The sequence below is a fragment of the Pogoniulus pusillus genome, chromosome 23 (genome assembly GCF_015220805.1).
Source record: "Pogoniulus pusillus isolate bPogPus1 chromosome 23, bPogPus1.pri, whole genome shotgun sequence".
In the NCBI taxonomy this organism is placed as follows: domain Eukaryota; kingdom Metazoa; phylum Chordata; class Aves; order Piciformes; family Lybiidae; genus Pogoniulus; species Pogoniulus pusillus.
Genome location: NC_087286.1, coordinates 2,577,544 through 2,596,792, shown reverse-complemented (window position 1 = coordinate 2,596,792; position 19,249 = coordinate 2,577,544). Strand labels below are relative to the sequence as shown.

The 19,249-nt window shown below is 52.0% G+C and overlaps 1 long non-coding RNA gene across 1 annotated transcript; it reads right to left on the bottom strand.

Moving 5' to 3' along the window:
• Nucleotides 1-524: 524 nt before the first annotated feature.
• LOC135185789 (uncharacterized) lies at nucleotides 525-16,453 on the bottom strand. The gene is made up of 3 exons (XR_010306619.1): nucleotides 16,246-16,453; nucleotides 1,884-1,949; nucleotides 525-674 (listed from the first exon to the last, which is right to left on the bottom strand). It is a non-coding gene; the product is annotated as an uncharacterized LOC135185789 (long non-coding RNA).
• Between the last annotated feature and the right edge of the window lie 2,796 nt (nucleotides 16,454-19,249).

Genomic DNA, 19,249 nt, shown 5'->3' with positions numbered 1-19,249 from the left:
GAACTTCTTGAGTGTAAGGGTTCCAGAGCACTGGCACAGGCTCCCCAGAGAGGTTGTGGAGTCTCCTCTGGAGCCTTTCAAGGCCTGTCTGGATGTGTTCCTCTGTGATCTGTGTTAGGCTGTGTGGTCCTGCTCTGGCAGGGGGTTGGACTGGATGACCTCTTTCGGTCCCTTCCAACCGCTAACATCCTGTAAGCCTGTGAGAGTCATTCTCCAAGTGGCACTAGTGGGAAGTGGCAGCACTAAAGCACACCTGGCTGATGAGTATTTGTGATGAATTAATTTCCCACTGCCCTCCTGTTTACTCTACAAATGTCCCATCAGAATCTAAGCAACAGTCAGGCAAGAATGCAAAGACAATTAGGCACTGGAATTGAAACAAACCATTAATTGCCAGGCTCCTCTGGCAGATGATGACTCCAACAATGCTTATCACAAGAGCCTTGATGAAGTTAGCTGCTTTTTTATGTAAGCAGAGGTAATGATCTTAACTGAGCTGAGAGAAACAATTAAACCCCACAGAAGAAGATGTTTTATTAATGACACACAACCTCCCCATCGCTCGAAGAAAATCAGGCAATCTGTTCCTGCACCACAGCTTTCCACCAAGGCTTTATATTTACCATCACTTCATTAACAACTTCATAAAGTGCTCTCTCATTCCCTCGGGGTGGCTTGAAGAATAGGACAAAAGGAAGCATTCCTTTATTAATGGCACCTGAGGAGGAGCAGTTTTGTAGCACAAAGTGAGGCAAAAGAGGAAGAGACAAAAGTGTTGCAAGGAGGATCCCTGCTTAGGTCGGTTTTGAAGCAAAGCCTCAGCAATTCAGTACCAAAATGCAAACTACTCGGCAAAAAGGTCCCTAGGAAAAGTGTTTCCTCCTCAAAACCCCTCCTGCTGGCTTCTCCTTACAAACCTAGACTTACCCTCGGGCAAGACGGTGTCACAAGTCTTCAGTGGGAGCGGGAGAAGACCCACAAGGGAATTTACAACGTTAAGTGGCAATGCTAAGTGATGGCATCACAGATCATAGCTCTGGGACATGAAACTTGCTTTCACTACCCCTCACAGAAAGCATGAGATTGACATGTCTGACACTTGAGGTCATCTCCTGATGGCTGATCTAAGCCTCAGCAAGACAAGCTTCTCTAGACTGCTCCTCTCAGTGGCTGGCCTAAGCCTCAACAAGAGAAGCTTCTCTAGACTGCTCCTCTCTCAGTGGATGGCCTAAGCCTCAACAAGAGAAGCTTCTCTGGACTGCTCCTCTCTTGGTGCCTGACCTAAGCCTCAACAAGAGAAGCTTCTCTGGACTGCTCCTCTCTTGGTGCCTGACCTAAGCCTCAACAAGAGAAGCTTCTCTGGACTGCTCCTCTCTTGGTGCCTGACCTAAGCCTCAACAAGAGAAGCTTCTCTGGACTGCTCCTCTCTTGGTGCCTGACCTAAGCCTCAACAAGAGAAGCTTCTCTGGACTGCTCCTCTCTTGGTGCCTGACCTAAGCCTCAACAAGAGAAGCTTCTTTGGACTGCTCCTCTCTTGGTGCCTGACCTAAGCCTCAACAAGAGAAGCTTCTCTAGACTGCTCCTCTCTTGCTGGCTGACCTAAGCCTCAACAAGAGAAGCTCCTCTAGACTGCTCCACCAGCTCACTTCAGTGCTGCCCCCAAGGAGTGCACACAGGAGCATCAGTCTGGCACTGACAGTGAAGCCATCAAGAAGATGACTCACCAAAGTGCTGAGCAGCTTCACTATTCCCACTGAACTCTAATTTACTTAATTGCCACAGATTAAAGAGTGTCTAATTAAGGACAGGCTTAGATCTGATGAGGATGTGGTTCCTTGTCCTGTTCACACATTATCTGGCTGAGCAAGTCCAATGTCCCTCACCTGGCTTCAGGTCTTCAAACCAAGCTTCCTTCCTTCTCCAACAGAATTCCAGAGCATGCATTTCACCTGAAAGAAAAGGGTACAGAAGAACTCAGTTTTCAGAGCCCAAAAACAGTTAAGAGAAATCCTCTGCTTGTCCCAGGTGTTCACATGAATGTGCTGGGTCCCAGCAGGAATTCAACCCAAGAAGCAACAAGGTACTGTCATGAAAAACACAGAAGGAAGCTCCCTGCCACAGGCTCACAACCCAGCGTGAGCAGGAGGGACCAGAACCCTTCCCTGCTTTGCTCGACCATGCAGATCTTTACTGAAGATCACAGTATCACAGTATCACAGTATCATCAGGGTTGGAAGAGACCTCACAGATCATCAAGTCTAACCCTTTAGCACAGAGCTCAAGGCCAGACCATGGCACCAAGTGCCACGTCCAGTCCTGCCTTGAACAGCTCCAGGGACGGCGACTCCACCACCTCCCCGGGCAGCCCATTCCAGTGTCCAATGACTCTCTCAGGGAAGAACTTTCTCCTCACCTCCAGCCTAAATCTCCCCTGGTGCAGCCTGAGGCTGTGTCCTCTTGTTCTGGTGCTGGCCACCTGAGAGAAGAGAGCAACCTCCTCCTGGCTACAGCCACCCCTCAGGTAGTTGTAGACAGCAATGAGGTCTCCCCTGAGCCTCCTCTTCTCCAGGCTAACCAATCCCAGCTCCCTCAGCCTCTCCTCGTAGGGCTGTGCTCAAGGCCTCTCCCCAGCCTCGTTGCCCTTCTCTGGACACACTCAAGCATCTCAATGTCCCTCCTAAACTGGGGGGCCCAGAACTGAACACAGGACTCAAGGTGAGGTCTAAGCAGTGCAGAGTACAGGGGCAGAATGACCTCCCTGCTCCTGCTGGCCACACCATTCCTGATGCAGGCCAGGATGCCACTGGCTCTCTTGGCCACCTGGGCACACTGCTGGCTCATGTTCAGGCAGGTATCAATCAGCACCCCCAGATCCCTCTCTGTTTGGCTGCTCTCAGCCACTCCGACCCCAGCCTGTATCTCTGCATGGGGTTGCTGTGGCCAAAGTGCAGCACCCTGCACTTGGAGCTGTTGAAGCCATCCCCTTGGACTCTGCCCATCTGTGCAGGCGGTCAAAGTCCTGCTGCAGAGCCCTTCTGCCCTCCAACCCAGCCACATCTGCCCCCAGCTTGGTGTCATCTGCAAACTTGCTGATGACTGACTCCATGCCCTCATCCAGATCATCTATGAAGCTGTTAAAGAGGATGGGGCCCAGCACTGATCCCTGAGGGACACCACTAGTGACTGAAATCAGTCCCACCTCTTCACAGTATCACAGTATCACCAAGGTTGGAAGAGACCTCACAGATCATCAAGTCCAACCCTTTGCCACAGAGCTCAAGGCCAGACCATGGCACCAAGTGCCACATCCAATCCTGCCTTGAACAGCTCCTCCATATACGGTTGCAGTGTGTTGAGTAAGTCACTTACACCCCCCCTCAGATGCACTTGGATACTGCCTTTCTGCTCTCATTTGACTGATGGTGTTGTAAGGTCCCTCTGGCGACATCCATCTACTACTAGGTAGGGCCAGGTTTCTGACACTGGAATAAATAACAACAGCCAGAGTTGGCTTCTCCGAGGCACTCAGCACAAGCACATCTCAGAGTGCTTTGTAAAACGTGTAAAATGCCATTACTGCTGATTGCTAAATGGGGCCTCAGCCCCGGCAGGAGTGCCTGGAGCTTACCGCAGTACCTTTCATCCACTATTGCCTTTGAAATACAGCAAGCAACGGAACTGCCCCCTAGGATCATCCAGAGCTGAGGGCTACCAGCGCCTCATGACTCTCATTCATCAGAGCACTTTACAGACACCTCTCCCTGACCTCCAGGAGAGCCATGCACCCACTTCATTTACAAAGGAGCTTCGGGAGGTGGCTGCTGGGCTGGCACACCAGAGAAGCTCGAATGTCACTTCCTAAAAGGCTGAAGCACTTGTTCAGCTGGATGGTGCTGGGAAGTTGTTTAACCCTGCCAAGGTTTCACGGTGAGAAAAGGCAAAATAGTTGTGGGCCAGCAGGATGGGAGCTTGCTTTTTTTGGCATTAAAAGGTAAATAATCCGAAGAGAATTCTTTGCTGGCCTAAGCATTTGTCTGATGCTGAGATGAATCAGGGCATGCACAGGACTGTGCAGCAGAGTGAGTGCTGCAGCCACCCACCTTGACACCATCGTGGTGTGGTCAACGCAGCTTTGAAGATCTGCAGAGAATCATAAACTCAACCAGGTGGGAAGAGACCTCCAAGATCCTCCAACCCAACCTAGCACCCAGCCCTAGCCAGTCAACCAGACCATGGCATTCAGCCAGTCTTCTCTTGAACACCTCCAGGCACGGAGACTCCACCACCTCCCTGGGCAGCCCATTCCAATGCCAATCACTCTCTCTGACAACAACTTCCTCCTCACATCCAGCCTATACTTTCCCTGGTACAACTTGAGACTGTGTCCCCTTGTTCTATTGCTGTTTGCCTGAGAGAAGAGACCACCCCCATCTGGCTACAACCTCCCTTCAGGCAGCTGCAGACAGCAATGAGCTCTGCCCTGAGCCTCCTCTGCTGCAGGCTGCACCCCCCCAGCTCCCTCAGCCTCTCCTCACAGGGCTCTGCTCCAGGCCCCTCCCCAGCCTTGCTGCCCTTCTCTCAACACCTTCCAGCACCTCAACAGCTCTCTTGAATGGAGGAGCCCAGAACTGGACACAGCACTCAAGGGGTGGCCTGAGCAGTGCTGAGCACAGAGGCACAAGAACCTCCCTTGTCCTGCTGCCCACACTGCTCCTGAGCCAGTCCAGGATGCCATTGGCTCTGCTGCCCACCTGGGCACACTGCTGCCTCAGCTTCAGCCTACTATCTATCAGTACCCCCCAGCTCCCTCTCCTCTTGGCTGCTTTCCAGCCACTCTGTCCCCAGCCTGTAGTGCTGCTTGGGGTTGTTGTGGCTAAAGTGCAGAACCCTGCACTTGGCCTTGTTCAGTCTCATCCCATTGGCCTCTGCCCACCCATGCAGCCTGGCCAGGTCCCTCTGCAGGGCTCTCCTACCCACCAACAGATCAACACCTGCTCCTAGCTTGGTGTCATCTGCAAACCTACTGATGCTGGACTCAATCCCCTCATCCAGATTATCAATAAAGATGCTGAACAGGACTGTGCCCAGCACTGATGCTTGGGGAACACCACTAGTGCCAGCTGCCAACTGGATGTGGCACCACAGAGGTCACAACATGGATGTGCTAACAGCTTCCCAAGGGTTTCACAGCTCCCTTCCACACGGGTTGGGTTTGCAGGATGCAGGGTGACCAGCAGCATCAGCTTTCCAGTTAGAGGAAAAGAGATTGCTGCCAGGTCAGGCTGCTAAGGCAGGATGCTGTGAGCACCATCTGTGTTGCAAATGCAGTGATGCTGAGGGAGCAAGAAGCAGTCTATAAGCCAGGAAGAGCACAAGTATAAGGGCAAAAGCAGGGAATATCTTCCTGAAAGCAAACAAGAAATCTCTCCCCCAGCAGATCCTGTGGGCTCACAGCCACTGAGAGCTGGCAGACGTAGGCAGGGAGCCAAGTGCGGAGGTGGCAGCTGCAGCAGAGTGGACATAGGATCATAAGATCATAGAATCAATCAGGGTTGGAAGGGACCACAAGGATCAGCCAGCCCCAACCCCCTGCCATGCCCAGGGACACTCTACCCTAGAGCAGGCTGCACACAGCCTCAGCCAGCCTGGCCTCAAACACCTCCAGCCATGGGGCCTCAACCTCCTCCCTGGGCAACCCAGTCCAGCCTCTCACCACTCTCATGCTCAGGAACTTCCTCCTCACCTCCAGCCTCACTCTCCCCACCTCCAGCTTTGCTCCATTCCCCCCAGCCCTGGCACTCCCTCACAGCCTCAAAAGTCCCTCCCCAGCATTTTTGTAGCCCCCTTCAGGTCCTGGCAGGCCACAAGAAGGTCACCTGGGAGCCTCCTCTGCTCCAGCCTGCACAGCCCCAACTCTTTGAGTCTGTGCTCACAGCAGAGCTGCTGCAGCCCTCTCAGCATCCTCTTGGCCCTTCTCTGGACACTCTCCAGCATCTCCACATCCCTCTTGTAATGGGGGCTCCAGAACTGGATGCAGTACTCCAGGTGGGGTCTCAGCAGAGCACAGCAGAGGGGGAGAATCCCCTCCCTGGCCCTGCTGGCCACACTTCTGCTGCTGCAGCCCAGGCTCTGCTTGGCTTTCTGGGCTGCAAGTGCACACTGCTGGCTCCTGTGGAGCTTCTCCTCCAGCAGCACCCCCAAGTCCCTCTGCTCAGGGCTGCTCTCCAGACACTCACTGCCCAGCCTGGAGTTGTGCCTGACATTGCCTCAACCCAGCTGCAGGCACACTCCTGCCTCCCAAAGGCTCACCAGCCCACCCATGCTACAGCAAGGCCCCAGCTCTGGCAGTGCCTCATTGGGATGCCAGGCAATCCAGAAGCACATCCTTTCAACGCAGAGAAGGGAACAGCAGGGAGCACAGGTCTGCATGTGACCTGGGTGACAGAAGCCTGCAGGCACAAATTACACACGTTACAAGTGACATTTGCTGACATGGGGGGAGGCTTGAGTGAGGCTGAATAAAATTCAACTGGACTGTGCCAGGAAAGAGGACAACATGAGGTCTTCTTACTTTTTTCACTGACCAGGGTACCGCTGTGATGTTTCCAGCAAGGAAGTCCCACTCCTGCTCTCAGATTTGGCAATGGAGTTCACACTAAGGACAGGATTCCTGTGCTGCATGTGAATCTCTGGCTGCTTTGCAAGCTTCAGCACAAAATCAGTTCCAAGGGAATTCATTGAATCATAGAATGGTTTAGGTTGGAAGGGAGATCAAGGAACATCCAGTTCCAACCCCCTGCCATAGGCAGGGACACCTCCCACTAGAACAGGTTACTCAAGACCTCATCCAACCTGGCCTTGAACACCTCCAGGGAGGTTGTGGAGCACAGAGGCTCCATCTGAGATCAGAGGCACCAGGTGATAGTGAGTAGGGGATGTCTTAACATTCTTTTCTGGGTTGTCATAGGTCATAGAATGCTTTGTGTTGGAAGGGGCCTTGAAAGGTCATCCAGTCCAACCCCTCTGCAATCAGCCAGGGACATCTTCAACTAGATCAGGTTGCTCAGAGCCCCAGCCTACCTGACCTGGAATCTTTTCATTGTTCAAGGTTTTATCTTGATGTGCAATATCCTGCATCAAGGGTCTTCTCTCTCAGCCTCAAATCCTTCAGCTATCCTAGCTGTCTGCCTTAGCATCTCTCCCATGAGATACAAGGCCAAGATCACAGCTAGTGAAGTTAGGAATGGTGTTAGGACCTATTCAGAAGGAGAGGAGACCACCATATAGTCACACAATTGCATTCAGCTTTCCCTCCTCTCAACTTGTCCCATTGCCACTACTAAGCTGTTGTGCAGTTTCAAAGGGGGAGACAGAGAAGATTGAGCATCCTGTTTCAGCAGGCAGAGAAGATTGAGCATCCTGTTTCAAAGGCTGAGGTAAAAGAAGGTCTTCAGAGAAAATCAGTCAGAAGGTTTCAAGAAGAGCATCTCTTCTGGGTTATGCTGAAGCATTTATCACAACTCAGAGCTGCTTCCACCAGAATCAAATATTGTAAGATGTAGGTCTCCACAGTGCAGTTCTGCTCATTGAGAAAGTGATTTTTGGCTCTAGAACTGGTGGGAAAGAACTGAAATCTGTTTATCAGTTCACAGCTCCAATCCATTTCCCATATAATCACACAATCATAGAATCAACCAGGTTGGAAGAGACCTCCAAGATCATCCAGCCCAACCTAGCACCCAGCCCTATCCAGTCAACCAGGCCATGGCACTAAGTGCCTTATCCAGGCTTTTCTTCAACTCCTCCATGGACAGAGACTCCGGCACCTCCCTGGGCAGCCCATTCCAATGCCAATCACTCTCTCTGCCAACAACTTCCTCCTAACATCCAGCCTATACTTTCCCTGGCACAACTTGAGACTGTGTCCCTTTGTTCTATTGGTGGGTGCCTGGCAGCAGAGCCCAACCCCACCTGGCTACAGCCTCCCTGCAGGCAGCTGCAGACAGCAATGAGCTCTGCCCTGAGCCTCCTCTGCTGCAGGCTGTACACCCCCAGCTCCCTCAGCCTCTCCTCATAGGGTTTGTGTTCCAGGCCCCTCTCCAGCCTTGCTGCCCTTCTCTCAACACCTTCCAGCACCTCAACATCTCTCTTGAATTCAGGAGCCCAAAACTGGACACAGCACTCAAGGTGTGGCCTGACCAGTGTTGAGTACAGGGGAAGAATGACCTCCCTTGTCCTACTGCCCACACTGCTCCTGACATGAAAGTCAGCTGTATGCTCCCTCTCCTGCTCTCAGTGTTCCTGTGACCATGCCCATTGGACAGTCTGTCCATTCTGGGGGACTCTCTTTGGGCATTCTGTGACACTCTTCAACACAGAGCCAGCCTCTCCCACGTGTACGTGGCTTACAGGTAGCTTTGCCTTCCTTTGTTGTTGGTGGTTGCTTCATAACCATCTCAGAAAGTCACTTATCTTGTGGCACAGAATTCCTTCATGACCTGCCCCATTGTCCTTGCTGACAGAAACAATCTGTCCAGCCCTGTGTTATCTCAGTTCTAACAGGTTTTAAGCAATCTTGCAAGGCCTTGGGCAGCTCCAGTTCTTTCTTTTATCAATGAGATGAGCACAATATACAACTCAAAGCCCTGTGAGGAGAGGCTGAGGGAGCTGGGGGGGTGCAGCCTGCAGCAGAGGAGGCTCAGGGCTGAGCTCATTGCTGTCTGCAGCTGCCTGAAGGGAGGCTGTAGCCAGGTGGGGTTGGGCTCTGCTGCCAGGCAAGCAGCAACAGAAGAAGGGGACACAGCCTCAAGCTGTGCCAGGGCAGGTCCAGGCTGGATGTGAGGAGGAAGTTGTTGTCAGAGAGAGTGATTGGCATTGGAATGGGCTGCCCAGGGAGGTGGTGGAGTCACTGTGGCTGGAGGTGTTGAAGCCAAGCCTGGCTGGGGCACTTAGTGCCATGGTCTGGTTGACTGAATAGGGCTGGGTGCTAGGTTGGGCTGGCTGAGCTTGGAGGTCTCTTCCCACCTGGCTGACTCTATGATTCTGTGATTCTCCCTGCAGTGCTAAAGGATCCTTCAGTCTACTGGAGAGCAGCAGGACATAAACTGAAGCCAGAAGTTCAAATGGGGCAAATTCAGATGAGACAATTACCAGTCACAGGGAAAACCCTACCAAAGGCATTGCTGAACTGCCTAGATCCTGAAGATGCAATTCTCCTGATTAAACAATGCTATTTACAGGGAAAAGCTAGTGCTGACTCCTGCCTTGCTATGCACCATTGAGATCCTGTAGAGATCTAGCCTCTGTGATCAGGAGAACCAAATGGCTGTTCTTGTCTTCCTAGAGGACACATCTAAAGCTGAGCAGATGAACCATGCCCTTGGACTACACAATTCCCCACCTATGGTAAAGGGAGCCAGGAGTAGCCACACTAGATACAATTACAGTATGACTATCTAGATAGGAAAGAAGAACTCCAGTTTTGGTGCTCAGCTCAGTTTCCATGCAGACATATCTAGTGCTCTTTGGGTATGTTAGGTATCTGCATATATATCTGCTAGCAGAGAAGATGAAAGAGCTGTGGAGATCTGTACCTCTCTGAACTATCATCTTACCCAGATCTAGGTCCTTTGTAAGTACTTTGTCCTGTCTGCCCCTGCAGGTGCCACATGTATAGTTGCCAATGCTTAGAAAACTGAGTCCCTCCCAATGTGGTCAAGAAGTTCATCTGACCAAGTGAATCTCTCTCTGGTGGCTACTGACTATTGATGGATCTCCACTTACTGCAACTCAGACACTGAATGATTATGTGGATACTACTCTGCAGACACTTCAATTTGGCTGTCTCCATCTGTGAGCTGAACCATGCCAGGAGCTCAACTCCACTGATAACAACACATAGATGTCTCACACCTCTTGAGGGTTTTGGGGGTATCTTATCATAGAATGATGGTATCATAGATTCAAGCACCTTGGAAGAGACCTCCAAGCTCAGCCAGTCCAACCTAGCACCCAGCCCTGGCCAATCAACCAGACCATGGCACTAAGTGCCCCAGCCAGGCTTGGCTTCAACACCTCCAGCCACAGAGACTCCACCACCTCCCTGGGCAGCCCATTCCAATGCCAATCACTCTCTCTGACAACAACTTCCTCCTCACATCCAGCCTGGACCTGCCCTGGCACAGCTTGAGGCTGTGTCCCCTTCTTCTGGTGCTGCTTGCCTGGCAGCAGAGCCCAACCCCACCTGGCTACAGCCTCCCTGCAGGCAGCTGCAGACAGCAATGAGCTCTGCCCTGAGCCTCCTCTGCTGCAGGCTGCACACCCCCAGCTCCCTCAGCCTCTCCTCACAGGGCTCTGCTCCAGGCCCCTCCCCAGCCTTGCTGCCCTTCTCTCAACACCTTCCAGCATCTCAACATCTCTCTTGAATGGAGGAGCCCAGAACTGGACACAGCACTCAAGGGGTGGCCTGAGCAGTGCTGAGCACAGGGACACAAGAACCTCCCTTAATCTTGCCCAGCTTCCAGTATCATTTCCCACCAGACCCATGTGGATGCCTTCACGTTCCCACAGCATCTGAGAAACACTCCATACACCTCCACTGAGGCAAGAGAGCAGTGCCCTGCATGTTTTTCAGGGAGAGATGCACCACTCAGGAATGCATCACTGGAGCCAATGCAGAAATTCAGGGGTGAACTTCTGTGGCACCTACATGTACAAGTGCTTGGACTCAAACCCAGATCAAACAGTGCTTCTGGCCATGGAGCTTCTCAAAGCTCTTTCCCTATCTGGCAGGATGTTTGCTTTACCCCCTTGGCTGGTGTACACAAGACACTCTCACTGTGCTTTATCACAGGATTTCCAGGTGTAAATGATTTATAGGAGCACTGATGTTTGTTCTGCCACTGGGAACACTCAGTCAGCTCCTAATGCAGCCAAACAAGATGCACCAGGACAGAAAACCACAAGCTGCCTGCCATGCAGAAACAAGCTAAGCTTGTCAGAAGAACAGATATAAGGGGGTCAAAGCAAACTCTTGATTACACAACTTCAAGTTGATACTCATCGTGGCTAGTAGGTTCTTCAGATGGGCAAGTTGCATTCCTTGTCAGCATGTGTGAAACAAGGAATTGGCAGCACTCAGTAAGGAAGAAAATCAATGGGGAAATATGAAACAGAAAGTAGCTTGACAAGTGTCTCCAGTGTCAACTCCCTGGCACTCAGGGCTGTGGCCAGGCCAGATTGAGAACATACAGAATCATACAGTCATAAAATCAAGCAGGTTGGAAGAGAGCTCCAAGCTCATCCAGCCCAACCTAGCACCCAGCCCTGGCCAACCAACCAGACCATGGCACTAAGTGCCCCAGCCACAGTGACTCCACCACCTCCCTGGGCAGCCCATTCCAATGCCAATCACTCTCTCTGACAACAACTTCTTCCTAACATCCAGCCTGGACCTACCCTGGCACAGCTTGAGACTGTGTCCCCTTGTTCTGTTGCTGCTTCTCTGACAGCTGAGCCCAACCCCATCTAGCTACAGCCTCCCTGCAGGGAGCTGCAGACAGCAATGAGCTCTGCCCTGAGCCTCCTCTGCTGCAGGCTGCACACCCCCAGCTCCCTCAGCCTCTCCTCACAGGGCTGTGCTCCAGGACCCTCCCCAGCCTTGCTGCCCTTCTCTCGACACCTTCCAGCACCTCAACAGCTCTCTTGAATTCAGGAGCTCAGAGCTGGACACAGCACTCAAGGGGTGGCCTGACCAGTGCTGAGCACAGGGGCACAAGAACCTCCCTTGTCCTGCTGCCCACACTGCTCCTGAGCCAGCCCAGGATGCCATTGGCTCTGCTGCCCACCTGGGCACACTGCTGCCTCCTCTTCAGCTCCTCTCTACCAGCACCCTCAGGTTCATTTCTTCCTGGCTGCTCTCAGCCACTCTGTCCCCAGCCTGTATCTTACTTGGGTGCCCAACACTGACAAATCCTACTAGGGAAAAAAGCTAACCCTCATCCCCTGGAAGCAAGAAGTGGAGGAGGATTAGAGCTCAGCAAGGGATTCCATTGTTCATCCTCCCCAAGAAAGTCATCTCCATTTCAAGCTCCTCACTCCACCTGGCCAAATCCCAGCACTCTGCTCCCAGCCCCACAGGCTGTCTTTGGCCTTATCCAAGATGTTCAGTGTCTCCTTTCTTAGCAGAGTGGGAAAATCCTGGCTGCTTGGAAACCAATGGCAATATTCTCAGAGGCTGTGGGAAAGCAGAAGGCAGCTTCAGTTTTTCCCCATCTTCCAGTGTCCAAGCCCTTACTGCTGCAGAATGGGAGCAAACTTTGGCTCCTCTCTCCAGCATTGCTTTCCCCATCAAAAGAGGAGTTTCCAACAGAACAAGTCTTCCCTAATTGTTCCTGGCAGGCATTTCACCATCAGCCTCTCCACCAGCAAGCCACCTACCAGGCCCTCCACTAAAATCACAGCAGACAAGGTCTGGAGAACAAAACTCAAGATGACAGGGAGGGCCTTAAATAAAAAGGAAGGAAGAAGAAGACAACCACAGCAGGCACACAATGGAGCGAAGAAGAATGCTTCCCCATGCCACCAAAAGCCAGGTGCCAAACCTGCCTGGCCACACTGTGAGAGCCTGAGCAAATGTCTCAGCAAACCATCCAGGGGCTGAAACTCAGCACCCTACAAGGAGTCACTGGGAGCAGGACTTGAATTTGGAGTGGTTTGGAGTGGAGAGGACAATCTAGAGCTGCCTGCATCACCCACTTTCGCTGGGGAGATGCCTGTTGCCCGCCTGGTCCAGCACTAGAGGGTAACAGTGAGTCAGGCTGCTCCAGCCACGTAGCTGGGACAGGTCTTGCTGCTGGAGATGGTGGGGTTGGAAGTGGTGATCCCAGAGAAGGAAGAGCAAGCAGGGGCAAATAAAGGGGTAGGTTGCACTCTCCTTGCCACCACTGCCATGGGGCACTTCATAGGGCTGAGCTGTACTGAGGAGAGAGCAGCAGGAGTTGTGGGAGCATGTCTCTGTTCACTGGTGGAAGAAGAAATGCAGTGGTATCAGAAATGGGTCACTGAGCTTTGTGAGAGTGCAGAGCTGTGGGGTGGGAGCCCAGGGAAGCAGATGAGAAGCCCAGTGGAAGGATGATTTTGGGCAGAGTCAACGCAGAGCTCTGCTTTGGCATGAAGCACAGGAGGTGCATGCACTGAGCCCCCCGTGCTACTCTCAAAGCCCTGTTTGCTTGTACTTCACAGCTAAATGGCATGCTTTTCAACACATGGTAACACAACAGAAGCCCACAGCTTGCTGCTTCTTCAGTTCAGGACCTCACCTCATGGACACTGAGATGCAAAGCCCTGCCAGCAGCCTGAGCTGCCCACGATGGCAGGAGCCAGACCTGCTGTCCATGTGAGTTGGCATCAAGCCTGAGCTCTCATGCGTATGCAGAGCATGCAGCAGATCAGCTCTCCTGGAGCACTGCTTGTATCCCCAGAGGGGCTGTGCTCAGTCATGCATCCCTTGGTCAAGTTGTAGTGAATTAGTTTTTTCTTTTAAAGCTCCAACATTTCTGGAATCTTTAATCAAAACTGTAAAGCCTAAGAGCAGGTTCTCCAGCTACTGATGTTAGGTACCTAGTGGTTAGAAAGGACCAGCAGTCAGGACTCCTGAGTCTCATTTTCAACTCTCCCACTGACACTCTGAGTGACCTTGAAGAAGTCAATTAATTTCTGTGTCATTTTCCAGACAGGTAAAAATGAGGAGATAATTCTTCCCCAGCTCGCTGGGGGATTGTGAGTCTTAATTGTTTGCAGGGCACTTTGCTATCCTCAGATGAGAGGTAAAGGACTGCTCCTCTAACCACAGCTGAAGGAAGGGCAAAGTTCACCATGGAAATGCTTCAGGACCAATACTGCAGTACTCAAAGAGGGCATTTGTCTTTGTTGCAAGGAAGCAGAAGTACTCAGTCCTGCATCCCATGCCCTACATAGAATCACAGAATCATAGAATCAACCAGGTTGGAAGAGACCTCCAAGATCAGCCAGCCCAACCTAGCACCCAGCCCTGGCCAAGCAACCAGACCATGGCACTAAGTGCCCCAGCCAGGCTTGGCTTCAACACCTCCAGGCACAGAGACTCCACCACCTCCCTGGGCAGCCCATTCCAATGCCAATCACTCTCTCTGACAACAACTTCCTAACAACATCCAGCCTGGACCTCCCCTGCCACAGCTTCAGACTCTGTCCCCTTGTTCTGTTGCTGCTTGCCTGGCAGCAGAGGCCAACCCCACCTGGCTAAAATGTCCCTTCAGGTAGCTGCAGACAGCAATGAGCTCTGCCCTGAGCCTCCTCTTCTGCAGGCTAAACAACCCCAGTTCTCTCAGCCTCTCCTCAAAGGGTTTGTGTTCCAGGCCCCTCCCCAGCCTTGTTGCCCTTTTCTCAACACCTTCCAGCACCTCAACATCTCTCTTGAATTCAGAAGCCCACAACTGGACACAGCACTCAAGGTCTGGCCTGAGCAGTGCTGAGCACAGGGGCACAAGAACCTCCCTTGTCCTGCTGCCCACACTGCTCCTGAGCCAGCCCAGGATGCCATTGGCTCTCTTGGCCACCTGGGCACACTGCTGCCTCATCTTCAGCCTACTATCTATCAGTACCCCCACATACTGTTGCAACAGGACAAGGGGGTTTAAAGTAAAAGAGGGAGATTTAGAGCAGATAGAAGGGAGAACTTTTTTAGGCTAAGGGGTTGAGGCTGGTCCAGGTTGCCCAGAGAGGGGGTAGATGCTCCATCCAAGGTCCAGTTCTTGCTCCCCCTGGGGTACTCAGTTCCATGAGGAGTACTGCCATCCTCAATGTCATCCCTGTCCCTGTCTCAGCCTGGGGCTGGTGCTAGAGGTCACAGTTTCATGGTTGAGGCTGGATGTCAGGAGGAAGTTCTTCACAAAGAGAGTAATTGGCTTTGGAATGGGCTGCCCAGGGAGGTGGTGGAGTGGCTGTGCCTGGAGGTGTTGCAGCCAAGCCTGGCTGGGGCACTTAGTGCCATGGTCTGGTTGATTGGCCAGGGCTGGGTGCTAGGTTGGGCTGGCTGAGCTTGGAGCTCTCTTCCAACCTGGCTGATTCTATGATCCCTAGAAACGTTCCAGGTGGGGATGGGCAGATCTCTGAGCAATCTGATGTAGCTGAAGGCATGCCTGCTGACTGCAGGGGAATTCTGCTAGATGACTGTTAAAGGTCCCTTCCAATCCAAGCCATCCTATGGTTCTATGATAGCAACTTCCCAGCAGAGAAAAACAGCAGCACTCTGTACCTGCTGGTCCAGCTCTCCCCATTGGCTGCTCAGGTTTTTGTCAGGTCTGGATGTCTCCTTGCAGTCATGTCATGGGAACAGAGGCAATGAGAAGTAAGCAAGCTCCTTCTATCCAGATTCACTTACACACCTCCACCTCACATCCCCCTCAGGCTTCCAGCTTTGGCACGTTTGCCAGCGTTCACCAGTAATGTGCTGATACCTCCCCAACAGGGATGCATCACCAGCTGGCAGCCTCTTAGCATCCAGCCACAGCTATGAAGTCCCATCTGGGATATCAGCTGCTTTGTGGAGCCAACTGAAAAATCCTTCAGGGACTTAGCTTTGCTGGAAAAATGACTATTTTCCCATGTAGAAGGAGGTGATCCTTTGGCTGGGATGCTCTGATGAGGTCAGTGGAGCTGCATCAGGCCATGCCAGCCTGCCCCTGGGCTGTCCACGACTCTGTAGGAAAGGATCTGTCTACAACTACCTGAGGGGAGGTTGTGGCCAGGAGGAGGTTGCTCTCTTCTCTCAGGTGGCCAGCACCAGAACAAGAGGACACAGCCTCAGGCTGCGCCAGGGGAAATTTAGGCTGGAGGTGAGGAGAAAGTTCTTCCCTGAGAGAGTCATTGGACACTGGAATGGGCTGCCCGGGGAGGTGGTGGAGTCGCCGTCCCTGGAGCTGTTCAAGGCAGGATTGGACGTGGCACTTGGTGCCATGGTCTGGCCTTGAGCTCTGTGGTAAAGGGTTGGACTTGATGATCTGTGAGGTCTCTTCCAACCTTGCTGATACTGTGATACTGTGATACTGTGATCTCAACATTTCTATAGATGTAAGTTTATTTTTGCCTTGAAGGGAAGCTTGTCACTGCCCTGGCTGCAGAGCTGTTCACTGCACAAGTTTCCCTGGGCATAAAAGAGGAAGAAGAGCTGCCACCAGGGAACCCCAGCCAAATTAACCTACTTACCGTGTGGCTCTCTTGTCTGCACCGTGAGAGTGGCTGTTTGCTTGTTTGCTGTAGGACACTCCTGTGTGAGGGCTAGCTGGAAATGAGCTGAACTCAGAAAACTTCTGCTCCTGCAGGAAATTTCTGTCTTTCAGAGGTCAGTTTGCATCCCAAATCAGGCCAGTTCAGCAAAATGAAATTCTGGTTGAACTCACTTGAAGCTGTTAGATTCTCCCTGCTGAAAACAAAAATGCAATCTGGGGAAAGAAGAGCTGGGGGGAGGGGGTGGGGGTGGGGGAAACTTACTTACAGGAAACCCTCTTTTGAGAGAAATTGTATTTTTCACTTGTTCCAGTCTCAAACTGCTCCAGAACTAATGCCAGGAATTCCCTCATCTATTTATACTCCATTTCCCTGTCTGGGTCTGATTGTCCCTGGCATTTACCATGACATATGATGGTGCTGCAAATAATACCAGAAACATTTACCTTGGGAAAGTATTGTGGAGGAAAATGTTTCCAAGAGCCCTTTGTTAACCTGCTGTCACCAACCTGCAGGGACCGACCCAGGTCTCTCCCATCCAGCCAGCAAGGATCCAAAGGCTTTCTGAATGCTGCGGCTGCAACAGTGTGGGCATATTTTCAGGGGACCAAATGCTCCTTCTGGTGGAGGGGGAAGCAGCAACACTGTGAATTTCTGTCACTTTTGCCAAATGAATTCATTTCCCATTGGAATGGGCTGCCCAGGGAGGTGGTGGAGGCACCGTCCCTGGGGGTCTTCAAGAAAAGCCTGGATGAGGCACTTAGTGCCATGGTCTGGTTGATTGGATAGGGCTGGGTGCTAGGTTGGACTGGATGAGCTTGGAGGTCTCTTCCAACCTGGTTGATTCTATGATTCTATGATTCTATGATTCTATGATCACAGTATCAGCAAGGTTGGAAGAGACCTCACAGATCATCAAGTCCAACCCTTTAGCACAGAGCTCAAGGCCAGACCATGGCACCAAGTGCCACGTCCAGTCCTGCCTTGAACAGCTCCAGGGACGGCGACTCCACCACCTCCCCGGGCAGCCCATTCCAGTGTCCAATGACTCTCTCAGGGAAGAACTTTCTCCTCACCTCCAGCCTAAATCTCCCCTGGCACAGCCTGAGGCTGTGTCCTCTTGTTCTGGTGCTGGCCACCTGAGAGAAGAGAGCAACCTCCTCCTGGCCACAACCACCCCTCAGGTAGTTGTAGACAGCAATAAGGTCTCCCCTGAGCCTCCTCTTCTCCAGGCTAAATTATAAAGCATAAGTTGCTGGAGAAGGATTTCACTATGAAATGTCTCTTTGCTCAGAGATTTCCTTTCACTCTGTTTTTCTTCTTAATGTGAAAATGCTTAAAAGGGAACTGAGATGTTTTCTCTGGGACTGAGTGTGAGCTTTTCATTCACTCAGGAACAATACAGATGTGTGTGATTGTCTTTCAGCATTGCCAGCAAGCCAAAACATCTCCTCCTCACCTCATTGTCACTGAAAGCATCATGGGACACCCTGTTAAAATCGAAGCCCTCTGCAATTGGCTTGAATCCAAGCAAATAACTCTTAACTGAAACTCTTGTTTTGACACAAGGAGGCATGAAAACATTACCATAACGAATATCTGCCAGAGCTTACTCTGGGGGACAACTGCCAAATCGTGGTTCTGAATCTAATCTCACCAACACTGCTGTAATTACAAGTAAAAAGGGGTCTGTGGGTTGCTGCTTTCTTGGTATCGAGCTAATACCAACACAAGACAGGGCAGAACTGGAATGAGGTTCACCTGGTTGCATGTCAGTGTCTGTGTTTGAGTTGCCTTTGAAGGCACAGAAATCTGTTTGTGGCAAGCTGTGGTGTCTGGGGAACAACTCTCCTCTTCCTGAAAGAGGTGTTTAAAGCTGTTGGACTAAAACACACCTTGAAAATACTTGTGTCTCTTTCCCAAGTGGAAGAATGGCCCAGAGTGACCAATCTGATGGATACACTGAGGGTGTAGATCATAGAATCATAGAATCAACCAGGTTGGAAGAGACCTCCAAGATCATCCAGTCCAACCTAGCACCCAACCCTATCCAGTCAACTAGACTGGATATGCACAGGAAGGAATGTGGGTGCCTAAATCATGCCCTTCAACATGCCCTAGTGTGTATCACCTGGCTTCTAGTTGCCACTGAAGAAGTGGCACAGGTCCTGCACAGGTCTCACCTCGTATCTGCCAACCTCATGCAGGTGTCTCTGATCACATAAGGCACCTAAAGTGTTACTTGATTCCTGTTTCTTTCCCTTGAAAATGCACAAGAGGAAAATCATAGAATCATAGAATCAAGCAGGCTGGAACAAATCTCCAAGCTCATCCAGTCCAACCTAGCACCCAGCCCTGGCCAATCAACCAGACCATGGCACTAAGTGCCCCAGCCAGGCTTGGCTTCAACACCTCCAGCCACAGAGACTCCACCACCTCCCTGGGCAGCCCATTCCAATGCCAATCACTCTCTCTGACAACAACTCCCTCCTAACATCCAGCCTCAACCTGCCCTGGCACAGCTTGAGGCTGTGTCCCCTTCTTCTGTTGCTGGGTGCCTGGCAGAAGAGCCCAACCCCACCTGGCTACAGCCTCCCTCAGCAATGAGCTCTGCCCTGAGCCTCCTCTGCTGCAGGCTGCACACCCCCAGCTCCCTCAGCCTCTCCTCACAGGGCTCTGCTCCAGGTCTTTCACCAGCTTTGTTACCCTTCCTTGGACACCTTCCAGCACCTCAACATCTCTCTTGAATTCAGGAGCCCACAGCTGGACACAGCACTCAAGGAGTGGCCTGAGCAGAGCTGAGCACAGGGGCACAAGAACTTCCCTTGTCCTGCTGCCCACACTGCTCCTGAGCCAGCCCAGGATGCCATTGGCTCTGCTGCACACCTGGGCACTGCTGCCTTCTCTGCAGCTCCTCTCTGCCAGCACCCCCAGCTCCCTTTGTGCTGAGCCCTCAGGATGGCAGGACTGGGGAATGCCTGAC